At 42.9% G+C, this 26,905-nt stretch overlaps 1 protein-coding gene across 1 annotated transcript in view; it reads left to right on the forward strand.

Annotated features, from left to right (window-relative positions):
* The first annotated feature begins 9,757 nt into the window (after nucleotides 1–9,757).
* Nucleotides 9,758–26,905, forward strand: part of LOC117879836 (sodium leak channel non-selective protein-like) — a 51,856-nt gene continuing 34,708 nt past the window's right edge. The window contains exon 1 of the mRNA XM_034775299.1: nucleotides 9,758–10,092. The gene's annotated coding sequence lies outside the window, so the exon portion shown is untranslated. The remainder of the gene's footprint in view (nucleotides 10,093–26,905) is intronic.

The raw sequence follows: 26,905 nt of genomic DNA on the forward strand, positions 1-26,905 counted from the left end.
AAAGCACCATTTCTGACAGCCCTTGCGTGCTGTTCCGATCTGCTCCGGGACACAAAGCAAACCATTAATGTGGAATGCTCGTGCTGTTGAACACAGAGGTAGCTATGTGTGTGTGTGAGGGAGAGAGCGAGAGAGAGCAAATCGCCCAGAGAGGGAGGCGGGGGCTGATGTTGGGGTTTCCCCCTCCCCCTGCCTAAGGACTGGTTGCTTCCTGCCGCTGTCTCAACTTACAAGACAGCATGCTGACACACTCTCTGTCCCCCATAACACACTGTTTCTCTCCCCCCTCCATACACACACACACTCCCTGTCACACCCTCTCCCCCACCCACGTCAGTTGAAAATCAGCTGACAATGTAGTAGGATGGCCCTGGAACAATGGGATTGGGAAACCTGTAGCGTGTGACTCTGTGCCTGCCCCATGAGGCATTGCAAACCCTTCCCAAAGCACCCTCCGGCCAGTTGCACAGTGGGACAGTTACCACAATGCACTGATGTCTTTGCCTTTGCAAGAGCTGCTAATGTGGATGTGCTCCAGTGTCACAAGGAGCACAGTGTGGACACGCAACAGTGGTTTAATTCCAGCATTTTAATAAAAGTGGTATAATTTATGTTGCAGAAACTTGCCAGTGTAGACATACCCTGGGTCTGGGCCTTGCAGCTACAGTCAGATAGTTCAAAAGCTTTATCATTCCTAGCAAAGCAAGTAGCAGTTTAACTTCCTAACCAAACTAGTGAAAGCTCTATAGCAACTTTTAGAGGTTAGCAAACTTAGCAATAGCTGTAAGGCAGTTCGATTTAATTTTAAGAGGGAGAATAAGATTTGCAAACAATGGGGCAAGGTTAGGTAGTTTAAAGGCTGTTATTTTTGACAAAAAGGCAAGCAAGGTTTTAACTTGCCAACCAAGTCAGAAAAGGTCATGTACTAAAATAACATACAATTTTATTACTTTCTCTGCAGCAAACCAGAACTTGATTTGAACTTAGGAGGCAGATGGCCTCTTTAATATTTTGTTATGGTCTTGCAATTGCCAGCTTATCTTTACTGCCCCCAGGACCAGGTAGCTTAATTTGCAAACTCCTATTTGACTCACAAACTATTTGTAAAAAAGTCATACACACAGAGAAGTGGTTAACTTAAAAATAGCTGAAAAATATCAGAATGCTTCTAAAATCCTCTTGGGTTCTTTGTGGTAACCCTCCTACCAGCACCATCAGCCTAAATCAGTGTTGGGCAACCTGCGGCCCGCATGCGGCCTGTCAGGGTAATCCGCTGGCGGGCCACCAGACAGTTTGTTTACAGAGTAATAATACTGAATGTCCTGAGCCAAGTAAGGGTAACGCACCATATGGTAGCCCATATGGTAAAGAAGTGTATACTAAGAAATATTACAAACTGAGATATGAACTCACTTTCCAGAATTCATGGAAAGCTGAGTACCCATGGATTTCATGTCAGAAAGATAAAATGTCTTGTGTAATTGGCAAAATGCATCTGAGAAGCTTTATAATAAGGCCAGACCTACTGTAAGTGTATGTAAGACCTTTAGAACTCAATCCCTACATGTACGTGGCTGCTCTGCTGTTCACCTGAAATGCATGGAAGCAGAGAGTGTGTCAGTCTACAAATTTTGTTTCTTACTACATTGCTCCATAAAATACAAAATGAGGCAATCCAATAATTTGCCAACATATTTATCGCCACCCATGCAATTGCTAAACATGATTTCGGTTTTAGAGATTACGAAATAGTCTCCTGATTACACGGTCATGAATTATTTTAACTAGTATAAACTATATTAGCACCCATGGAGTGAAAACTTTATAGAAACAATTAAAAAGCTTCTTAATGAAGTGGCTCAAAAATGTATACAGAATGCTAGATTTATTACTGTGCTTGCTGACAGATCTGCTGGCAGATTTGTAGTTGAGCAGGAGTTGATGTATGTCAGATGTGTACAGAATAGGACACCTTATACTCTCTTTGCTGACATGACATGACATGATCTGGAACAGCTGATGGTTTCACATGGGGAACAGAAATACCTTTAGGAGTTATGGAGATCAAGGCAGAACAGCTCAAATCAAAACTGGTTGGCCTGAATTTCGATAATATAGCAGTGAATAGGGGATATTCAAATGGTTTGCAGGCCAAATTTAGTCAAGATGTTGTGCTTTTGTAGTGCACTGCATCAACCATAGCCATTAAATTGTCATTCTGGGCCAAAGAAAAGACCACCCCTATGTTTAAGAGTTTGATGGGGGAGTGGGCAAAGGGAAGATAGTTTACTATTTAATACAATGGTAATGATGTACCACTCTTGCTCATGCTGTTGAGGCAAGTCGGAAGGTGCTCTCTCCCATTCGGTACCTATTTCAGAAAGTGAGTCAGGGTCCGGTGTACCCTAAGTTAGGTATATTCTTAAAGACAACAAGTAAGGTAAATTTGGGGGCACATGTTTTTCAGGATGGCCTCAATCAGTATTGTGGCTGAATTCTCTTACTTTTCAAAGGGATAATCTAATTTTTCGTGAGGCCATGCAAAAGCTAGCCAAAAACATGGAAAAATCATGAAAAATTCATTTAAATTTTTTTACTAGAAATGCCATGCTGGAGCTCATAGCAATGGAAGATTGTTCCAGCCCTTGATTCTGAAAATTCATCCGAAGGAATGGCAAATTTAAAGAAATAAAAATTCCTGGATCTCAAGAGACAAAATAATAATAAATTAGATCTAATGCTTGAAACTGCTATTGAACATATGGATGCCAGATTCACCAAGCTAGAACAATCCCCATTCATATAGTTTCAGTACTTTGATGTCACTTACTGGCTTGCCTAGTGATTTAAAAAAACAAACAAACCCAACAACCACCACCATAATCCATTATTACATTACATGCTTCTGGGTACTCAGCATTTTAAAAATCAGCCCACATATGTAGGTTTATGTAGAATTAGTACCTTGACTTAAGGTTTCCAGTTTGGAAAATCATAGCTTGGGTCTTTTAGTTAGGTACTTATATATGGATTTAGGAGCTTAATTCTAGGCACCCAAGTTTGAAAATTGTATATCAAATTACTTGTGAAGATGAATTGATCTTATTTGTGATTTACTAAACAGCAATAGACCTCTGACCTATACTGTTGTTCTACAATAGCATCATCCTGGCCACTTAGTTCTAAATTTCTTAATGACATTTTATAAGATTTATTTTTAGAGCTGAGCAAGTATTTAATAACAAATACTTTATTAAATGAACATTCATATTATTAAAACTGCATCATACAGATATTAATGAAAAATTAAAACAAGTGAGGTACAAACACAGGTAAAGAGAATTAAATAAATAAATATAATCAAACACACACCATCTATTAAGGTGATGGTATTGAACCAGGCATCACGTAATGAAGTTCCCAGATCTGGCTCGTTCATGCAAATCCACAAACCTCTGGGGCAGCCCCAGGGATGGTGCAAGGTAGGGTCAGGGGATGAACTCCTTTGCGTGTCGATAGACAGAGAGAGCACAGTGTGCCGGGGTATTTTTGTCCATCCTTGCATGGTCTTCAGCCATCTTGCCATGCTACTTTTGAATATAATGAGTGACTGAAGGAAGGCCAAATATTGGAGAGATTGTGACATTTCATACAACGTCAAACCACTTTATGCTCAGGATTTGGCACTAACAAATATTTACACACACAGTATTTTGCAGTATTTACCCAGCTTTACCTATTTTCAACCAGAATGAGATAATTAAGATATACATTCTGCTCTGGAAAAATGCATATTTATACTGATGTCATTGAAAGGAACAGTGACAATGGATTTTTATGAAACTGGATGGGTTTTGGTCCAAAACATGAGTGAACTCCCTATACAGCTATTGTTATCTTTAATTGGGAAGGGACAGAGCAGGAGGTGTTCATCATCTGCTTGCCCCTGAAGATCCCATGTGTAGCTAAGCCTAGAGGCAAATCTTTGATAATGTAATCATTTAGGGCAGAACTGTGCCTTGGACTACACTACATGCCTTAAAGGAGCATAAGAGAGACTAAGGGTACATCTACACTACAGCGGGGAGTCGATTTAAGATACGCAAATTCAGCTACGTGAATAGCGTAGCTGAATTCGACGTATTGCAGCCGACTTACCCCGTTGTGAGGACGGCGGCAAAATCGACTTCTGCCGCTTTTTGTCGGCGGCGCTTACTACCACCTCTGCTGGTGGAGTTAGAGCACCGATTCGGGGATCGATTGTCGCGTCCCGACGGGACGCGATAAATCGATCCCCGAGAGGTCGATTTCTACCCGCCGATTCAGGCGGGTAGTATAGACCAGACCTAAGAACTCTTCCACCTCTTTAAGCCCCTTTAAGGGCTATCCAGATCTTGCAATTAGGAATGCCTCAAGTGGGTGCTTTGAGCCCACTTCTTTTCCCAGGTGTAGGTGGATAGATAGAGCTAGGGCATGGTTTAACCTCGGAAACACTGATTATTAAGTACCTTTCATCCAGAAAGGTCCCATGTGACTTGCTGATCATGTTACAGCATCCCCGGCCCCAAAGCTATGGCTAAGGTTGAGAAGGGAAGGCTGCTGTAAGCTCTTATTTTCAGTTTCTTGTAGCTTTTACGAACTTTCCTTTAGAGCAGAAGCTTCAACACGGTTAGGTTCAGCCCAGTGCTGAAATTATTTTGAAAAGGCTGAGCAAACTCATTTATCTGTTCTAGAGTTGGGCAAGTATAAAACAACCTTCTAACCTTTTCTGCATTCCAGGAAGAAAAATAGTTTAAGGCCCAAATTCTGCCCTTAACCACATGTCAGTGGGTGTTGTATGCATGAATCAGAGGCCAGACTTTGGCCCTAAATATTCTAAATTGACATATAGCTAGTTTTCATTGATTGATAACCTCTTCAAATTACAAAACTGACTTTGCTGTGTTATTCGTATTTATCAAGATATGCTTGAACACATGCCTAGATGATTTTCTTGAAGTTTTAAAATTCCTGTAACTGCTTCCTGAGCCACAAACATAAGTATACAGAAAAGAGGAACTGTGGCAAAATGAATAATGGAAAGAAAGATTTTTTTTTTACAAGTTTAAGTGCATATTTCCACTTCCCGCACAATTCTCTTTGGATCATATTCTACCATTCTTACCACCTTATTTGACGAATAGCCTCACTGAGGAAAGGTTAAAGGTATGTTTGAATATGAGTAAGCATGGCAGAATCTGGCTATTTGTTAGCAAATGTGGTGATGTACAGATGTTGAACTGTTAAATCAATAAGGAAAATACAATTTTTCCAACGTCAGTATAATTGCAGTAGTTCTGTTGCACAAGATCACATCTCCTGGCACAGACTAAGATTTCATCTGTGAGCACAAACTAAGATTAAGTTGTAAAGCTTCAATGTTTGCACTTCTCTCTTCTCATGTGAGAGATGGTACCGTCAACAGCATAATGCTGCCTAGCAACAAAGTACTAAAATATAGTGGGGGAGGAGAAATACAAAATAGAAGCTATTTTATATCTAAGCATACTTACCTCTACATGAATATTTTTCAATATTTGCCATGGCGCATTGGTAGGCTGTTTAATATTAAGGGCCCACAATCCTGCAAACAGTTATGCCACGTGCTTTCTTTGGACTACTCGGGGTACTAATGTTAAATACATCTGTTAGTGTTTGCAGGATCAGGACTATGTTCTTAAGGCCTACTACCTTAATGGCTAATTGGTTTTTGCTTTAATATCTAGTAGCTAAAATATAAAAGACTGCAATTCAATTATAAGCATACATTTTCCTTCCATTTTCTGTTTCTTTATTAGGGCATAATTTTGGAAATACTTATGCATGTGTGTAATTTCACTTGCATAAGCAATCCTCCTTAAGGATCAGGTCCTTTTCAGATTTCACAAGCTCCACAGAGCTATTATTCTATATTATTTCACACCAGCTATTATCAATTAAAGGCAAAGTATAAATTTAAAGAACCTTACTTTTTTTGACCAAGAAACTAAAAATACATAATATTGTTAGTAATAGGGTGGACTCTGGTAGAATGGGGGACTTCACCCAGACATCTATTGGAAAAATAATACAGCAAAACAGAAAATTTCCAGTACGTTCTTTAAATGTTATGGAGACAACATTTTTTTTCAGAAAATGGAGGAAGTAAACAAAGGGACAACCATTTTAGACTTGATTCTGACCAACAGGGAGGAATTGGTGCAAATTTGAAGGTGGCAGGTAACTTTGGTGAAAGTGATCATGACATGATAGGTTTCATGATGCTAAGAAGAGGAAGTAGTGAGAGCAGTAGAACAAGGGCAATGGACTTTTTTTTAAAAAAGCAGACTTTAACAAATTTAGAAAACTGGTAGGAGTAAGGTCCCAGGGGAAGGAATATAAGGAAAAAAGGAATTCAGGAGAGCTGGCAGTTTCTCAAGGAGACAATATTAATGGCACAACTGCAAACTATCCTGATGAGAGGGAAAGATAAGAAGACTTATAAAAGAGGCCAGTATGGCTCTATCAGGAACTCTTTAATGACCTGAGAAATCAGAAAGTAATCCTACAAAAAGTGGAAACATGGATGAATTGCTAAGGAGTTGTACAAAAGAATAGCAAAAGCATATAGGGATAAAATCAGAAAGGCTAAGGCACAGAATGATTTTTACCTACAAGGGGCATAAAGCAAAATAATAAGAGGTTCTTTAAATACATTAGGAACAAGAGAAAGACAAAGGAAAGTATAGGCCTTCTAGTTAGTAGGGAAGGAGAACTAATATCTGATGACATTAAAAAGGCTTCAGTTTTCACTCACAAGGTAATGGTGACCAGTTAATCAACATGATTAATATGAACAACAAGGGGGAAAGAATGTGAGCCAAAATAGAGAAAGAACAGGTTAACAATATTTAGATAAGTTGCATGTACTCAAGTTGGCAGGGCCTGATTAAATTCATCCTAGAGTACTTAAGGAACTAGGTGAAGCAATCTCGGCGCCATTAGCAATCATCTTAGAGAACTCATGGAGGATGGGTGAGGTCCCGGAGAAAGGAGAAGGACAAACATAGTACCTATCTTTAAAAAGGGTAACAAAGTGAACGGGAGGAATTATAGACCAGTCAGCCTAACTTTGATACCTGGAAAGCTACTGGAAGATATTATTAAACAATCAGTTTGTAAGCATCTAGGGCATAATAGGGTGATAAGGAATAGCGCCAGTATGGATTTTTCATAAACAAATCATGCGAAACCAACCTGATTTCCTTCTTTAACAGGATTACTGGCCTAGTGTCTGGGAGGAAGCAGTAGACCTGATATATCTTGATTTTAGTAAGGCTTTTGACACAGTCCTAGCTGACATTCTCATAAGCAAACTAGGGAAATATGGTCTAGATTAAATTACTATAAGGTGGGTTTAAAACTGGTTGAAAGACTGTACTGAAAGAATGGTTCACTGGGGTCCCACATGGGTCAGTCCTGAGTCTGGTACTATTTAATATTTTCATTAATGAGTTGGATAATGGAGTAGAGAGTTTGTTAAGAAAATCAGCAGATGACACCAAGCTGGGAGGGGTTGCAAACACTTGGGAAGACAGGATTAGAATTCAAAACTATCTTGAAAAATTGGAGAATTGGTCTGACTCTAACAAATTCAATAAAGAGAAGTGTAAAGTAAAACACTTAAGAATGCATGACTACAAAATGGAGAATAACAGACAGGTAATAGTTGCTGAAAAGGATCTGCGGTTAGAGTGGATCGCAGACTGAATGAGTGAACAATGCGATGCAGATGCAAAAAAGGTTAATATTCTGGGCTATATTAACAGGAGTGTCATATGTAAGACACGGTAGATAATTGTTTCATTCTACTTGGCACTGGGGAAGCTTCAGCTGGAGTACTGGGTCCAATTCTGGGCGCTGCACTTTCAGAAAGATGTGAATAAATTGGAGAGGGTCCAGGGGACAACACCACAAATGATAAAAGATTTAGAAAACTTGACCTATGAGGAAAGGTTAAAAAAATGGGCAGGTTTAGTTTTGTGAAAAGAAGACCAGCAGAGGACCTGATATTAGCCTTCTAATGTGTTAAGGGCAGTTATATGGCGGACTGTGATTAATTATTCTCCATGTCCACTGAAGGTAGGACAAGAAATAATAAACTTAACCTGCAGCAAGAGAGATTTAGGTTAGATATTAGGAAAAACTTTCCAGCTGGAAGGACAGTTAAGCACTGGAATAGGCTTCCAAGGGAGATTGAAGAATCCCCATTATTGGAGATTCTTGAGAACAAGTTGGACAAATATCGATCAGGGATGGTCTAGGTTTACTTGGTCCTGCCTCAGCACAGGGAGCTGAACTTGATGACTTCTTGTGGTCCCTTTCTGCCTTATGTTTCTATGATTCTATACATGCAGGTCATGGCATGATTTATGTGAACATTTTCCCTTTATTTTTGCATTTCTAGAATCTATTCACAATAATATTTTATCAAATATTTCTATGCATTTATCCATTAATTTTAACACTGAACTTTAGATCAGAGACGTTTCCCCCCTTTTTAGTGATATGAAATAATTACACACAGCCGATGATGTCATTAAAAGAATCCATTCCAAAATGGAGCTTCATGGATACAGGGAAAGAGCATAGAGATGATAATGGCTTTGAAGCACCCAAACAAGGTTTTTTTTAAATCAAAATAACCAAACTGTCCTAGTGCTTGACAAACAGTTTGTGGAATGTTTGAGTTTGGGTTTATTTTTCCATTGGAACAGTTTCTGCTTGTTGTTGTTGTTCAGCGACTGTTCAATTTTATCCTGTATAAAGGACTTTGGGCTGCTTTTATTTTTAATTGTATTTTGAGGCTCAGTGAATAACCAGGGTTGATACTGAAGTGTATTTTAAATAATATTTTTTTAAAATCCCATATTCTGTTACCCTTGCGTCTTATTTCTTGGGGGGGTCACAAGAGCATCATTCAGGTGCAACTGGCCGCCCTTCTCTTCTAACTACTGTTACTGCCGCTGAAGGTGATCCTTGTAATCCAACAATATACAGGTGTATATTTTTCATGTATTTAATGTGATTATACAGGCAAAATCCTTACTGCTGTATTATATGTGTGTAGACCATATTTATGATATGTGCATGTATCATACCTATCCATGTGGCTGCATTATATATGTCTCTGTACAGCTGGTGTGTGCATGTAAGCATTTCATCTGAATGTAGGTTTATGCGTTGTCTGGGGTTCTCAATACAGTACCACATACACATTAGAAAATCATGATTTAGGCCCCCAAAATCATGAGATTTGCTTAGAAAATCAAGTGTTTAAAAAACAAAAACTTAAAACAAATATTTTTTGAACCTTGAGGTAACATTCGGGTCACATTTTCAAGCTTTTCTCCCCAACCATAAAGGTTAGAAACTTAAACAACCCCCTGGGAGATTTTCACTCAATCACATGCTCCCGTACAAGCTGGGGAATCAAGAAAACCATGCGAACTGGCAATATTGTCTATGTATATGAAAGCACCGTATGTGTGTATACATTGTGTGCATTGTTTTATATACATTTATCGTTGTGTATATTGAGTGTGGATTCATGTGTATGCGCATTTGTCACTCTCCTTGGGTGTATCTGCATACTTGTCCGTGTGTCAACATATTTGCATAAGCATTGTGCATTTCTGCATACGCATTTGTGTGCACGGTGTGCATTTTGAACACGCACGGGTTTACACGTTGTCTAGTTGCACGCCCGGTGTATGTGCGCCTGCACTGTTTCTGTGCCAGTGGAGTCACAGCCGTTGCTGCGAGACTGAAGGCTGTAGTCTAGCTTCGGCGAGAAAGGAACCTGCTAGCACCGACCGCCCTTATCTACCAACTGCAGAGGGCGGCTGCCGCTGCCTCCTCCTCCCCGTGTGTCACGTCTTCTCCATTCAGCCCCCAGCATCACCACCGACGCTGCAGGGAGGACCACCTAAAAACAAACAAACCCTAACAAATCCCAAACTCGAGGGGCAGAGACCAATACTCCCAAGCACGCCATGAAGGGCGATGCAGGCGGTAGGTTGGTGGCATCGGGACCTGTTTTCTGCGCTGTGTTGCCGATCCCCGGCTCCCCCTCCTCTCCCCTCTCCATACCGCGGGGCTGGCGCGCCTGACACTCCCTGCTCTTCTCGTGGGGGCTTGTGACAGGCGGGCGGATGGATTGATGGTGGCGGCGGCAGGAGGCCTGGCCGGGCTGCGGATGCGCAGGGACCGGATCCCATCTGGTGCATCGGTACCTTGTCCCCGGGCCGCTCCGAGCTGCCGGGTGAGGCGGGGGCGTGACATTCTCCCTCCCTTCCAGCTGCGGGACCGCTGTGCACCCCCCCTCCAGATGTGGGAGCTGGCGGGAGGGGCTCTCGCTCGGCGCATCCCCGGCCCGCTGGAGCGCGGGGGGAGTCAGGGTGCAGCGAATCCCGGGCAGCAGCGAGCGGGCCAGGCCCTGGGGGCAGGCAGGGAGCCGGAGGGCACCGCCTGCTTGAGAGCCGCTGATGGCCGGTTCCGATGGGTGAGGAGACAGGTCGCCACCACCCGTTTCCATTGCAAATGGCAGCACCCCTGGGTTGGCGCCTGCCTGTCACCTGCTTTTTGTCAATATCAGGCAGGAGCCATTGTTAGCAGATGTACCTTGCCCAGGGCTGCTCCCCTCAGGCCTCTCTCCCTGCGCCTGGCGCAGCGCCTGTGAGACTGTGGCCTACAGCAACTGTAGCTTCATGTGGCCCAGAGGTACAGGCAGGGTTGGGGAACTCATAGGGCTATTTGGGCCCTTCCTGCATAATTGCCTATAAGACAAAAATACCGGCTTTTTAATCGTGTTGGTAAACTCCACCAATATTCTGCTTTATGTGTTTTAAAAAAAATCCAAGTGTTGGGCAAATAAGCTGCTTGGTTTGTTTGTTAGTCAGGAGATGCACTTGGGATGGAGTGTAAATTCTGCCCTACTTTTGGGGCCCCTCGTGGGGGCACTTCACCTAGTTTGCACAAAATGGAGCAGATGGCTACTGCTGTTCTCACAGAGACCCCCACTATCAGCTTGTCTAAGGGGCAGCTCCAGGAGACTGCCGAGCCAAATATTTAATGCTCTATATCTGGGCTGCCAGTGGCTGGAGAGGGAAATATTCCATTTTTCATTCTAGTCAGTGGAGGGACTTATCAGTTTAGGATGACATACTCCCTATGTTTCACAGTGAATCTCCCACTGATGCTAAAGGAGTATGTGCAAAAGGATCATGGGTATACTATGGCCTTTGCATAGTAACGATACTTTTAGTTATTGTTTAGTATTTGTTCAGTGCCAATTGTTGCATTCAGAGGTCCTTAGTGAGAAAATATTCTCAATGAGAAAATATTGACTAATGCAATTTCACTGCCCTTTGTTTCTCTGCCTTCTAAATCCTCCCTTCTCTGTTTATTTCCCTTTTCATTCCCCGCCCTTCAGCAACTTCCAATTCTGATCTATCCCTTCAGTGATCAGAACTGAAATAGATAATGTTGACATTGAAGTGTCCTCGTTTCTGAATCAATTCTAAAGCCCAATAAGATTAATGGAAGGAAAGGAAATTTTCATCTTTCCGAGGAGCTGTTTCAGGCAGTTTGCACACTCAGGCATACACCTTCACTCACTGTCTATCGCCACGCTACCTGTTGTATCTCGTTCAGTTTTGCAATGTTGACTCCTGACTGATCAGCCTGCAATGCCAGTGTCCATTGCCCACTTTCATTTACATTTTCAGACAAGCACCTTCATGCTGTCTGCCCTGCTGCTCCTCAAGCTTAGCTGGAGCTCCCTGTAAACACTTGCATTGTCACTTCATTCGTTTCCTTCAAATCTCTTCTCTATCATTGCTACACAAAACTTGACAAGAGTTAGGCTGCTGGTATGCTGAGACTACTGCTTATTATGCTGACCAGTGTTGTCTCATTGTTTCCTTGTACTCCCCCATCTGTCTGTATCCATCTGTTGTCTCTTGTCTTCTACTTAAATTGTAGGCTTTTTGGAGCAGGGACCATCTTTTTGTTCTGTGTTTGTAAAGCACCTAGCACAGTGAGGTCCTGGGCCATGACTGAGGTCCAAGATGCTACAGGAATACAAATAAATAATAATGATAACCACTGTATTGGTTATATTCAGTTAATAATTGGAAGGATTTCTTTGCAATCAGCAGGGTTAGAAACTTACTTTTTAAATGAAAGTTTGGGGTCTTTACAATCTGAATATCATGCAGGCCACATAAATATATCAGATGGGCCAGATCCATCACATGGGCTTTGTTTGATACCTCTGCTTTGTTTCAGTTTGAGGCAAGGCCCTATAAAATTCAGATTGTAGCATGAAATATGTGAGTTTGATTTGCAACCTCTGGTTGCTACAGACCCTAGCAGTGGTCTGTTTTGATCTGGCACAGCTTCTGGAGATTGCAGGTACTAACCTGTAATGCTTTGTATTGAGCTAAGTGGTATTCATTCTAATCCATCATGATGTGAATGCTGGGACCTGAATGCTTTGTGCCCTGTACCTCCACAGTAGTCTCAAGCTAAACTGTAAAGCTTGGTGGGTCACTTTTGATCTTCTGCCTATACTCTGGTGCACCCCTGCCTTAGCAAGGGTGTATGTCTAGTGTTTTGGGGATAAAATTGTCTAAAAACATGAGTTAATAATAATAATAATTAATATATAATATAATAATACATCAGTTCATCAAGAGATGCAAGTATCATGATCTTGAGAGGTAGGAAACAGATCTGTTGCTCTCTTTTATTTGAAGGTAGATCTTTGAATTTTAGAATAATTTGAAATAATGAGCATCTGAGAAGTAATCGTTTTTGAAAATTATTTGGGTTCTTTTTGTGATGTTTAGGAGTTCAGACAGTAAAAAACATGGGATTTTTGTGGGGTGTGTAGGAAGCAAGTAGAGGTGTTATGTTTACAAAGCAAAGTAAATTACCTTTACAGTTTTACTAACATAATACAGGGATTTGAATCTGCTGTAGGTTCTGAATATAAAACCCAGTTTTGGGGGAGAGAGCAAGTTCAGCCTCAGATACATTTTATACATTAAATCCCCCGGCTGCATTTTTAATGAAAATGTAGCACCATTCACTTGTAGTCTATTTTTCTTTTCTTTTCTTTTTTCAATATTTCCTACATTAGATGAAGTATCTGGATTCTGCTGATGGCGTTGTCTAGAAGGAAGTGTTCCCTTGTCTGTGATTGACAATTTTGTTAAGTCCAGATCCTCAAAAGTATATAGGTACCTAACTTCTATTGAAATTGATGCAAGTTAGGAGAAAATACTTTTTGAGAATTTGGGCCTGGGATTCAATGTGCTGGACTTTTATTTTTGTTTCTTTCTTCTATCTCTTTCCACCTCCGCTTTTATATTTTTCTTCTTCAGAAATTCCTCCAAGTCCTTACAAAAAAGTATGGACCTTCACTTCCTAGGTTATGAGTCCAATTTGTTGTCTTCCCAAATATTGAGTGGTAGAGCGCAAACGGTAATAGGATAAAAAGGGTTATGACTGCAACCTTTGGTACCAGTAGAACCCCAGAATTACAAACAGCTGGGGAATGGAGGTGGTTCGTAACTCTGAAATGTTTGTAACTCTGAACAAAATGTTATGGTTGTTCTTTCAAACGTTTACAACTGAACATTGACTTAATACAGCTTTGAAATTCCACTATGCAGAAGAAAAATGCTGCTTTCCCTTAATTTTTTATTAGTTTACAGTTAACACAGTACAGTATTGTATTTGCCTTTATTTTTATTTTTTTTTGTCTTGTCTCTGCTGCTGCTTGATTGTTTACTTCTGGTTCCAAACGAGGTGGGTGGTTGACTGATCAGTTCGTAACTCTGATGTTCGTAACTCTGAGGTTCCACTGTAGTATTTTTCCTGTAATCATAAGAATGTGTTTTAAATGCCACATTTATTTACAAACAAACAAACAAAAAACACCACCACCACCACCAACACGCACCTCAGAAGCTTAAAAGGTTCCTAATTTTTCTTTCAAAATTTTGATTTTTAAGGATGTAGGTGTTAGTTGCTTTGGAAATCTACAAGTGCACTAATGGCTGGAAAGGGGTGTGGAGGAGGAGAATGATTTATTTTAAGAATCATTAATATATATATATATATAATATAATAATTATAAAAGAAAATAATCACTATTTATTTTATTTTTAAAATGTATTGGAATTTAAATAACAAAAAGATGTGTATACAAGACTCTCGATGCCTTAACACATAATTAGTAGTACAACAAAACCCTAGCAGCATTAAAATAATAATTCAAACAGGCACTCTGCCAGCCAGAAAGCCGCCTACGAAAATGCTCCTTTCCTCTGCTCTGTCGTTCTGGTAAGCAGAGCCGTAGTCCTCTCCAGAAGCCCCCCTCAAACAGATGTATTTTGCAACGTGCCCACAAGGTCACCAAATTTGATCTGTTTTGGATAAAGGAGGGGGATAAGCTCCAGTATTCTGGACTCTCAGAGAACGCTTTGCCATCCACCTTCTCCTCTAATGAGTGGGATCCAGCCTGGATGCCTCTACTGATTGCAGCTGTGATATTACAGCATAGCAATCCCTCAGGTATGCAGGTCCCAGGCCATTGGCTTTATAGGTCATACCCAACACCTTAAATTCCATCCAGAGTGCAATAGACAGCTGGGGCAGATCCCAGAGTACTGGTGTCACATGCTCCATAGAATCATAGAATATCAGGGTTGGAAAGGACCTCAGTTCTTCTTCGAGAGATGTCCCTGTGGGTGCTCCACTACAGGTGTTGGTGCGTCCCTGTGCCTTCGCCCGGAGATTTTTGCAGCAGTACTCATAGCGGCCACGCATGCTCAGAATCTGCCCCCCGCTGTGACTCTAGGGTAATAGAACGCATGCGTGGCCGGTCTCCTCAGTTCCTTCTCAACCGTCCCCGGCCTGAGACGGAGCTCAGCAGACTCATTAGAGAATCCTTCACTTTTGCCTTAATTATCCTTTAGAAACCAGTTTTCTGTCAGTTTTCTCTGTTAAATTAGTTACTTACCCAGTTTATCTTAAAAAAAAAAAAAAAAAAAATGTTTCCTGTCAGCCGCGGCTATGCCGGGCTCCACCGGTTTCAAGCGCTGTGCTATTTGTAAGGAAGCTATCCCGTCATCGGACGGGCACTCAAAGTGTATAAAATGTTTGGGGGAAGCTCACATTCCCCAAAAATGTGCCCACTGCTGTAAACTCAGCTCCAGGGCACGGAAAGACAGGGAGCTTAAACTCAAACTGCTCCTGCTTCAAAAATCTATCGGGTCAGTTTCAGACCCAGGCATTGAAGCCGGCTCCGCTACCCGACACAGCCCCCCCCCCCTCAAAAAAGCTCAAGAAGTCTATGAAGAAGGGGCACCTTTCCTCACCGAGCAAGACTATGAGGCATAAAGTTTCTCCAGGTAGATCGACGATCTCTCTGCCTGTGATCCCTCGCCTCAGCAATTTCCATGAGCCAGGCTCCTCCGGAACAGCGCAAAAGCCGCCTGAGGCTTCAGCGCCGCCGAGAGGCTCCGGTGCCGAGGCATCAGGCTTCCAGTTGCCTGCCTCAGTGACGGCACCGTTCGGCACCGCAAATGAGACGGTGCCGACATTCCACGGCACGCCTCACCCGAGGCAGCCCGACATTTCTCGCCCGGCACAGACCGCGGCACCGACGCCTGCGGGGCATTCTGACACACAGATCACAGCCAGAAGCCCCGATCGCAGGAATGCTCTTGTGCAGCAGCCTCTATCGGCTCGGCTTTCATCTCCCGCAGGAGCTGCATTCACTCATTTTACCCAGACAGCTGATCTTCTAGTATCACCTACCTTGCAGTCTCCGCTCATGAATGCATATTCTTTTTCAATGCCTGAGTCAGGATCTGAGCAGTTTTCCTCCAGTGAGGAGGAAGCAGATCCACAGGGAGTTTTTTCCCCATATCATGACTCCCAGCCCCGGACCCAGAGCAATAAGGGCTATGGAAATACTACCTCATCCCACTCTCAGGACCCTGCCCCTTGGGGGATGAACCCCTGGATGGCACCACCTATGCCCTACCCGCCACCATGGCAATACTGGACACCATGGGCATCATACCCTCGGGAACACATGCCCCGTGGCCACTCGACCAGGCGCAACACTGATCCAGCGCCGTCTCCTAATGCATATGCTAGTGACACGAGACGCCTGGCAACACAGCCACGTTCCCAGGATAAACCTAGCCCTTCCCCTGGTCCAACAGACCCGGAGTTAGCACCGGAGGAAGCATTACTTCCCCTTCCTCCCACTCCCTCTGATGAATATACAAAATTCCAGGACCTCTTTAAGAGAGTTGCTACTGACCTAAACATTAACCTGGACGTGGTTCCCGAACAACAGCATGAGCTAACGAACATCCTACAGCCCCCTTCTTCCTCCAGAGTGGCACTCCCAATTAACGCAGCCCTTTTAGAACCCGCTAAGTCCATCTGGCAGACTCCAGCGACAAGCCTACCTACCTGCAAGCAAGCGGACAAGAAGTATTTTATTTCTCCAAAGGACTCTGAATTCCTTTTTACTCACCCAGCACCAAACTCATTGGTAGTAGACGCTGCGAACCAGAGGGCTAGACAACAGTATTCTCGTTCTGCCCCACCTAACAAGGATAGCAAACGACTGGACCTGTTTGGTCGCAAGGTCTATGCATCCTCCACCCTCCAATTTCGTATAGCTAATTATACTGCAGTCCTGGCAAAATACGACCATAAAAACTATAATAAGTTAATGGACTTTATTGATGACATTCCAGAACAAAGAAAACAACAGTTCAGAGCTATAGTTTCTGAGGGCCAAGCCATTTCACGCACCGCTCTTCAAGCAGCCCTCGATGTAGCCAACACAGCGGCAAGATCTACCGCTACAGCGATAGTCATGCGACGGGGCTCATGGCTCTCCTCTTCCTTTTTTCCTCGCGAAGTTCAGAACACAATTGAAGATCTTCCCTTCGACGGTGACAAACTCTTTGCTTCTAACACGAATGAAGTGCTTCATTCAATGAAAGACTCCAGAACAACCCTCCGGTCTTTAGGTCTCCAGGCACCTACGGCAAGAAGACGACAATATCGATACCAACCATACCACCGGCCACGTTATCCCGCATTTACACAACCTTCCCATAGACCGCAGGAACAGCAACAGCCGCAACGTCCACGACCAAGATTCCAGCGACGTCGCCCAAACTCTACAGGGGCGCCTCAACCCCCACCAGCTAATAGGCAGATTTGAAGACTTGGTCGAGGGTTTAGAAAGCAACGCCCTCACTTCAGCCGGCACACCAATCTTTGGACACCGCCTACGACCTTTTTTCCAACAATGGAGGAAGATTACCTCCGACAAGTGGGTCTTAGAGGTAGTTACAATTGGATACGTCATCCCCTTCCTCTCCTTACCTCCCACCCACCCACCCTCCCCGTCCCTCTTCAGGGACCCTTCTCACGAGCAGCTACTCCTCCAAGAAGTGCAACATCTCCTTCATCTGGGAGCAGTAGAAATCGTGCCAGAGCGACACAGAGGGAAGGGTTTTTACTCCCATTATTTCTTAACGGAGAAGAAAAATGGGGGATGGCGACCAATCCTCGATCTCAGGCGGCTCAACAGATTCATCAAAAAGCAAAAGTTCAAGATGGTGACCCTCACTACCATAATCCCAGCGCTGGAGCGCGGCGACTGGCTTTCTGCCCTCGACCTACAAGATGCCTATTTCCATGTCACTATACATCCGGCCCACAGACGTTTCCTCCGATTTACCCTTGGTTCCACACATTTCCAATACAGGGTACTCCCCTTCGGCCTATCTACAGCCCCCCGTGCTTTTTCCAAACTTCTAGCTGTAGTCACTGCCTACCTCAGGAAACAAGGGGTCGTAATATTCCCTTACCTCGACGATTGCCTCCTCAAAGCTTCATCATTCGACGAGGCGCTCCTGTTCACACGGCTCACAGTCGAATGCTTTCTATCTCTCGGCCTACAAATAAACAGAGACAAATCCACATTACGCCCCACCCAGCACCTGCAGTTCATAGGCGCAGACCTCGACTCTCGGACGGGGCTAGCAGCGCTCCCACCCGATCGCTTCAATTCCATAAACCAACTGGCCACAACTATTCGCAACAGCCCTCAGGTAACTGCCCGAGACTGCCTGCAACTACTAGGTCACATGGCCTCGTGCACTTTTGTCGTCCAGAATGCACGCCTACACATGAGGTGCTTCCAAGCATGGCTGGCGACAGTTTACAAACCGAACATGCATTCTTTGAACAAGACTCTCTCCCTGCCTACTCCAGTCAAAGATTCGCTACGTTGGTGGACCGTCCACTCCAACCTTTGTTCTGGAGTCCCGTTTCTTCAACAGGCTCCATCACGCATTCTGACCACCGATGCATCTATGACAGGGTGGGGTGCACATATGTCTCATCACACAGTACAGGGACTATGGTCACCAACCGAGACCTCCCTGCACATAAATGTACTAGAACTTCGAGCCATTCGCAACGCGTGCCGTCACTTCCTGCCACTAATCAAACATCATCACGTACGCATAATGACGGACAACATTGCTTGCATGTTTTACGTAAACAGGCAGGGCGGAGCTCGTTCCCATTCGCTGTGCACAGAGGCTATGAAGCTCTGGAATTGGTGCATTGCAAACAACATCCGGGTATCAGCAGCCTATCTTCCCGGAATCATGAACACCACAGCGGACGAACTGAGCAGACGCTTCCCATGGGACCACGAGTGGGAGATAGACGACAAAACCATTCACGAGGTATTCAGCATCTGGGGTTACCCAACAATAGACCTCTTTGCAACTGCAAAGAACAAGAAATGTCTCAATTTCTGCTCCAGAGCAGGACTGGGCAAACATTCCCTGGGGAACGCATTCATGATCTCATGGCACCGAAACCTATTCTATGCGTTTCCCCCGATACCAGTTCTCAACAGGGTTCTGATAAAAATACGAACGGATCGAGCCAAGGTGATCCTCATTGCCCCATCGTGGCCCAGACAACCATGGTTTCTTCCTCACCAGAATGTCAATCCAACCACCAATCTCCCTGCCGCTTATTCCGAACCTTCTATCTCAACAGCACGGTCGTTTTCTCCACCCCAACCTGTCCATGCTTCACCTCAAGACCTGGTTCCTACGTGGTTCTCCCAACGCGAATTAGATTGCTCCGAACAAGTTCAGGAGGTGCTCCTACATAGCAGAACGCAATCTACTCGCAAGACCTATCTTCAAAAGTGGAAACGATTCACACATTGGTGTTCTGCCAAACATCTTTCTCACCTCTTTCGTTTATATTGGACTATCTCTTGGGCCTTAAGCGATCCGCCCTTTCTTTCAGCTCCATCAGGGTCCATTTAGCTGCTATTACGACTTTCCACGACAGAATTGATGATACGTCTGTCTTTGCTCACGCTACTACGAAGCGTTTCCTCAAGGGCCTACAAACCTTATATCCAGACATTAAACAACCGACCACCCCCTGGGACCTTCATCTGGTACTGTCTGCCCTAACTCAACAACCCTTCGAACCCCTAGCCACGTGCTCCCTTTTACACCTCTCCATGAAAACAGCGTTTCTAGTGGCAATTACTTCTGCCAGACGGGCAGGAGAAATAGCAGCTCTCATGGCTCATCCACCATATACGATATTTTTTAAAGACAAGGTTACCCTCAGATTGCACCCCAAATTTCTTCCAAAGGTACACTCATCATTCTATATTAATGAACCCATACACCTCCCGACTTTTTTTCCGAAACCACATGCAAACTCCTTTGAAGCCTCAATGCATACACTAGATGTTCGCAGAGCCTTGTCATTCTATTTGGATAGAACCAAACCCTTTAGAACCTCCTCGAGACTTTTTGTCTCTGTTGCAGAGCGCTCCAAGGGCATGCCTATTTCTACCCAGAGACTCTCGAACTGGATCTCCCAGTGTATCCGGCTGTGCTATCAGATGAAAGGGGTTGCACCTCCAGATGGCATTAGAACACACTCCACTAGATCTCTGGCTGCCTCCATCGCGTTCTTACGCAAAGTTCCCTTGGCTGACATTTGTAAAGCAGCCACCTGGTCATCTGACCATACTTTTGTTAAACACTATGCCCTTATTCAAGGCCCTTTATCTGACATACGCTTGGGCAGGGCGGTACTCTCAACGGCCTTCCTACCAGATCCGAAGTCCCTACCTCCTTAAGATACACTGCTTTTAAGTCACCTGTAGTGGAGCACCCACAGGGACATCTCTCGAAGAAGAAGAGGAGGTTACTCACCCTGTGCAGTAACTGACGTTCTTCGAGATGAGTGTCCCTGTGGGTGCTCCACTACCCACCCTCCTCCCCTCTACTTCGGAGTTGGGGGGCCTCCGTGGTAGAGAAGGAACTGAGGAGACCGGCCACGCATGCGTTCTATTACCCTAGAGTCACAGCGGGGGGCAGATTCTGAGCATGCGTGGCCGCTATGAGTACTGCTGCAAAAATCTCCGGGCGAAGGCGCAGGGACGCACCAACACCTGTAGTGGAGCACCCACAGGGACACTCATCTCGAAGAACGTCAGTTACTGCACAGGGTGAGTAACCTCCTCTTCAGTTGTCTGCTGGATATGTCTGTGCCATCCTGTTATGGAGGAGGTATGTTTAGGAGATGAATAACACTGCTCTACAGCCAAAATGCTTCTGAAATAAATGTAGTCAAACTTTACTAATTCTGGATCACTGAGAACGAAAATGATGCTTAAAATTGTTGATTGGCTCTAGTTTTCAAGATATGCTATTGGGTCAGTATATACGACCCTTGACTTGGGAATGGCGGAGGATAAGTGAGTTATAAAGGGAAGGGATCTCAATTTAAACCAGAAATGACTAAAATACATCTTTGACTGGATCTATGAATACATCTATGACTGGGTTTGGACAGTACTTGCTTTTTTAGGCAAAACAATGAATGATGCAATCTGAAGCTGGTATTGTGTCATACATGATATGAATTGCATCATGTTATTCCTAGAAGTCATGGATGATGCAATCATAACGAAGCTTACATCGCTCTGCTGAACACATTGCCCTATATCAGCTCTAGAAATCATACAGTGTCATGCTCTCTTATTTGTCAGTGTTTGATTTTGCAAAGGGACACATTTCTGTTTAGCCAAAGGGAGCAGAGATGCCTCGTACTTGTGTGAACAGTGCAGATAACTTCTGCTGTGTTTGTGGTGAAGTGACTTTTGCATCATAAAAGCGCAGTATAACCACTATGCTTAAGAAAGCCTATCACCTTTATTTTGGCTGCAAAATTGGAGATCAGAACAAGAGGTGGGCCCCACACATATGCTGCAACACTTGTGCAACAAATCTTCGCCAGTGGTTGAACAGGAAAAGGAAATCTATGCCTTTTGCAGTGCCAATGATTTGGAGAGAGCCAACAGATCATACCAGCAATTGTTACTTCTGCATGGTGCCTCCAGTTGGGAAAGGTGTGTCAAAGAATAAAAAGTGGACTGTGCATTATCCGAACATTCCATCAGCTATACGCCCAGTACCCCACGGAGAAGGGTTGCCGGTTCCTGATGCACCAGAATCATTCTCACTTGAATCAGACGAGGAAGAGGAAGAGGATGAAACTTCTGGTCCTGAATCATCAGTGTCACAGGACCCACATTTTCTCCCATCCTCCTCCTCTGAACCACACCTCATAACACAAGATGAACTGAATGACCTTGTCAGGGATTTGGAACTACCCAAGAGTAAGGCAGAGCTGTTGGGCTCCAGACTACAGCAGTGGAATCTCCTGGCAGGTGATGTTAGGGTTTCCATGTTCCGTGACCGTCAGAAGGATCTTGTCCCATTCTTCTTCATGGAAGATGATCTTGTAGCCTGCAACAACATCGATGGTGTGATGGCAGCCCTCAACATCGTTCACGATCCAGATGAGTGGAGACTGTTCATTGATTCATCAAAGATGAGTCTTAAAGCTGTTTTACTGCATAATGGCAATGTTTTGCCATCAATTCCAGTTGGTCATGCAGTCCATATGAAGGAAACCTATGGCAACATGAAACAACTTTTGAGGTGCATAAACTATGACCAACATCAGTGGCAGCTTTGTGACGATTTGAAGGTTGTTGCTCTCTTGCTTGGTCTGCAGACTGGATACACAAAGTACTGCTCTTTTCTCTGCAAATGGGATAGTCGTGCAAGAGATTCCCACTATATCAAGAAAGATTGGCCTCTCTGACAGTCATTGGAGCCTGGGAGGAAAAGTGTTCAGCATCCACCACTTGTTGAATCAAAGAAGATTTTGTTACCACCCTTACACATCAAGCTGGGTCTGATGAAGAACTTTGTCATTGACTAACTAGGCCATTGACAAAACACAAGCAGCTTTCAAGTACCTGCGTGGAAAATTTCCAAGGTTAAGTGAAGCTAAGATAAAGGAAGGTGTCTTTGTTGGTCCTCAGATTCGTGAACTTCTTTGAGATGATGCATTTGACCATGCACTGCGTGGCAAGGAAAAGATGGCATGGAAAGCCTTCCAGTTAGTGGCAATAAATGTTCTCGGAAACAACAAGGCAGACAAATACAGGTTATTGGTGGAAAACCTCCTCAAGGCATACAAAAGCCTTGGTTGCAACATGTCACTAAATATACATTTTTTGCACTCTCATCTAGAGTTTTTTTCCCACTGAACTGCGGAGCAGTGAGCAACGAGCACGGCGAGCGATTTCACCAGGACATTGCAACAATGGAGAAACGCTATCAGGGCAAATGGAGCCCATCAATGCTTGCAGACTATTGCTGGACAGTGACAAGAGATGCTCCATTTAATGAATACAAGAGACAAGCCAAGAAGCGCCGAGTAGACACTGAATAGGACTAAACTATGTACAGAATAGTTTTTTGCCTTTTGTTTCATAATAAATTTTATTTATATAACCCTTTTGCTGATTTTTAAAGTGTTACATAAACAGGACAGGTGAAATATTATCATGTAAAGCAACCATAAACACATGAAAAAACCTAGGTTTACAATTAATGATTAAAACTCTACTATCTACACAATATACATAGACATAAAATGTAAAAACTTAAATATCTTAGAAACAGTAGCCAATCAGTTGTTTTAATGGTCATATTTGAATTCAGCACATCAAAATACATAATAAATAGAACATTTTATCTCTGAAGCAGACGACTTCTCAAAAATTGTAGACCAGTGTAATCTATGAGTACAGTCCTAAGCCATTGACAAGACAAAACTTAGGAAACATTCAAGGACCAAAGTCTGGTCACCGGTCTATTTACAGATTAAAGGTTTTAACAGTATGTGATGGGTTCGGTCACAGAGACCCCCTTGGGGGTCTGTCACCTGATGTGCTGGAATTACCTCTGAGCCCGTTTTCCACTGCCAGCTTGGGACTCCAGAACCCTGCCTTGTTGAGCCAGACACGCTAGCCTGCTGCAACAGAGACCCAGGTCTGGTCCACGCCCCCAAAGCTGCAGACTTTAACCAAAAACTGCTCAGCAAGTTACCTATCTCCAGCACCCAGACACCCAGCTCCAAATGGGATTCAAACCCCAAATAAATCTGTTTTACTCTGTATAAAGCTTATACAGGGTAAACTCATGAATTGTCCACCCTCTATAACACCGATAGAGAGATATGCACAGCTGTTTGCTCCCCCAGGTATTAATCACATACTTTGGGTTAATTAATAAACAAAAGTGATTTTATTAAGTATAAAAAGTGGAATTTAAGTGGTTCCAAGTAATAACAGACAGAACAAAGTAAGTTACCAAGCAAAATAAAACAAAACATGCAAGTCTAAGCCTAATACATTTAAGAAATTGAATACAGGTAAATCTCACCCTCAGAGATGTTCCAATAAGCTTCTTTCGCAGACTAGACTCTTTCCTAGTCTGGGCCCAATCCTTTCCCTTGGTGCAGTTCTTGTTAGTTCCAGCTCAGGTGGTAATTAGGGGTTTTCTCATGACTGCAGTCCCCTTTGTTCTGTTCCACCCCCTTTTATAGCTTTGGCAGAAGGCGTGAATCTTTTGTCTCTCTGCATCCCCACCCCACCTTCTAAATGGAAAAGCACCAGGTTTAAGGTGAATTCCAGTACCAGGTATTCTCACACTTCTTATCAAACTGTCTGTACTGGGCTATCTTGATTATCACTTCAAAAGTTTTTTTTCTCTTAATTGGCCTCTCAGAGTTGGTAAGACAACTCCCACCTGTTCATGCTCTCTGTATGTGTGTATATATATCTCCTCAATATATGTTCCATTTTATATGCATCCGAAGAAGTGGGCTGTAGCCCATGAAATCTTATGCTCTAATAAACTTGTTAGTCTCTAAGGTGACCCAAGTACTGCTGTTCTTAGTATCAGGTGACATGGTCACAAGTCCTGTGAGACCCCAAGCGTCCATTCATTCTGGCCTGACTCACATGAACACAGGAAAGCTTACAAGTAAACAGAGCCATTTACAACCAATTGTCCTGGTTAATGGGAGCCATCATGATTCTAAACCACCATTAATGGTCCACACTTTGCATAGTTACAATAGGACTTCAGAGTAATACTTTATATTTCTAGCTTCAGATACAAGAATGATACATTCATACAAATTGGATGAACACACTCAGTAGATTATAAGCTTTGTAATGATACCTTACAAGAGACCTTTTGCATAAAGCATATTCCAGTTACATTATATTCACACTTATAAACATATTTCTATAAAACATATGGAGTGCAACGTCACACAATACTTTGGAGAATTATGTTATTATAGCAGAGGAATTCCTCCCCAAATCTGAGAAGGGTGGTGTTGATTCTTGCTATTTGGCCTACGAGTCCTGAAGCCCTGCTAGAAGATACAAGACATCACCAACTATTCTTTGCAGCTGGTAGCCAAACGATCTGCTAAGCATTAATCTAATTGTGATTTTAGGAGCTTTGGTTGTTATATTTCCTTTATTGTGAAAGAGGAGGGAAAAGCAAACTTTGTCTTGTTGGGAGAGGGGACCCTGTCTGGCTTCAGTACAAAACCGAATACTTAACAATATGAACACTTAACATACTTAACAACGTGCTATGTTGAAAAATAAGGAAGAAAAGATAAGGGTTTTTTTAGACTTCGCTTCAGATGAAAAAAACAGTGTAGTCGCCAATAAAGTATTCCCTGGAGGTATTTAAAAAAACTAACAACGCATTTTCTTCAAAACTAGCTGTCACCTGGTTTCATCAGCCACAGTGGTATATTTCTCTCATCGGTAACTCATGGTATGCCCTCTTCCCCTTTACATAGTTAACAGAACATGTAGAACTAGCATAAATAATCTTTACAGTTGTTGGTATTACTGACAGTGTGATGTGATGTGCTGTCCTCTGTTGAAGATTTTCCTCCTACAGCAGATTAGGGTTTTTTTTTAAGGAGAGTAAATTTTATAGAACTTGGGCTAAAATATCAAAATCATGATGGGTTTTTTTGGCCTGATTTTTAACTCTCAGTATAAGTCAGACAGAATTAAAAATGAAACCAAAAAGAAATGTTCTATTTATCAATGATCACCTACACCTTCATTCTCTATTAGTGTTCCATAGGAGCGCATTTATTTTTGTTACAGAGATTGCTGGAGCAGAATACTATATGTATTGCAAATTCACAACAAATGCTTTATGGGGCCTGGCTCTAACCATCTTTGTTCACATTGGCATGCAGCTGGTAACTCCATTTCAGCAGACTTTGTAAATCTGGTATAATGGTGATGAATCAAGCCTATTGTTTTGAACTTTTTGTTCCAAGATGGTATCAGGATAATCTTTCTGTGATTTTAATTGTCTTTGATTGAACATATCTACTGGCTCAGGGAGAGTGAATGAACAAACGGATGAGCTGATGGGCTCCTTGTCTAAGCAGCATTCTTTCATTTTGTGTCTTTGCTTCTAAAAATAAAATAACAAAGCAAAAGACATATTTAAAATTAAAAGCAAAGATGAAAGAGCATATTCCTACATAAGAAGCAGTAGCAGTCTGCATAAGTGCTGTGAATTTTGATTTTTGGTGTTACTCTAAAGAGAAAAAACAAAGCAACATGAATGGACACAGCCAAAGGAAGCAATCTTTTCCTTATTAAACCCATTTTTTACTCCAGAATACACCCACATCCAATATTTGTACAAGCTTTGGAGACAGAAATATTCGCTTGAGTCTGGATTAAGTCTTCCATGCTAATTTCACTATGTGCCCAAAGAAAGCATCAGATTGTGTATGTTAGAATCTACCCTCCCTTGGCTGTGGTGTGGAACTATGCCAGAGAGAGCTGCAGAAAGATGATGCTTCAGGAGCCACAATTCCTGCTCTAGCATCCTGATGTGCAGCCGAGAGTGCAGGCTGCCCCAGTCTTTACTTGCTTTCAAACAAACAAACAAACAAACAAACAAACAAACAAACAAACAAACAAACAAACAAACAAACAAACACCTCTCTGGTTCCAGCAAAAATAAATAAATAAAAACAGAAGAATTGTAAGAGCTCTGCCAGGACTTGCTAAAGGCCATTTCCAGATTATTGGTGTCTCTCCCAAGGACACTCAGGCTCATTCAAATTGTGGAATAGGAGAACTTGTATTTTGTAGATTTTTTTCCCTCTGGATTTCTGTATTCTCTGCTTTGTTGATTTGTGACCACAGTTTAAAAATAATATGCATGATCTGTTTGGTCATGACATTTGGCCACCATTTGGTGAGCTTGATGAACTAAAACCATTGTTGACATCT

This window comes from Trachemys scripta, chromosome 1, assembly GCF_013100865.1.
Source record: "Trachemys scripta elegans isolate TJP31775 chromosome 1, CAS_Tse_1.0, whole genome shotgun sequence".
In the NCBI taxonomy this organism is placed as follows: Eukaryota; Metazoa; Chordata; order Testudines; family Emydidae; genus Trachemys; species Trachemys scripta.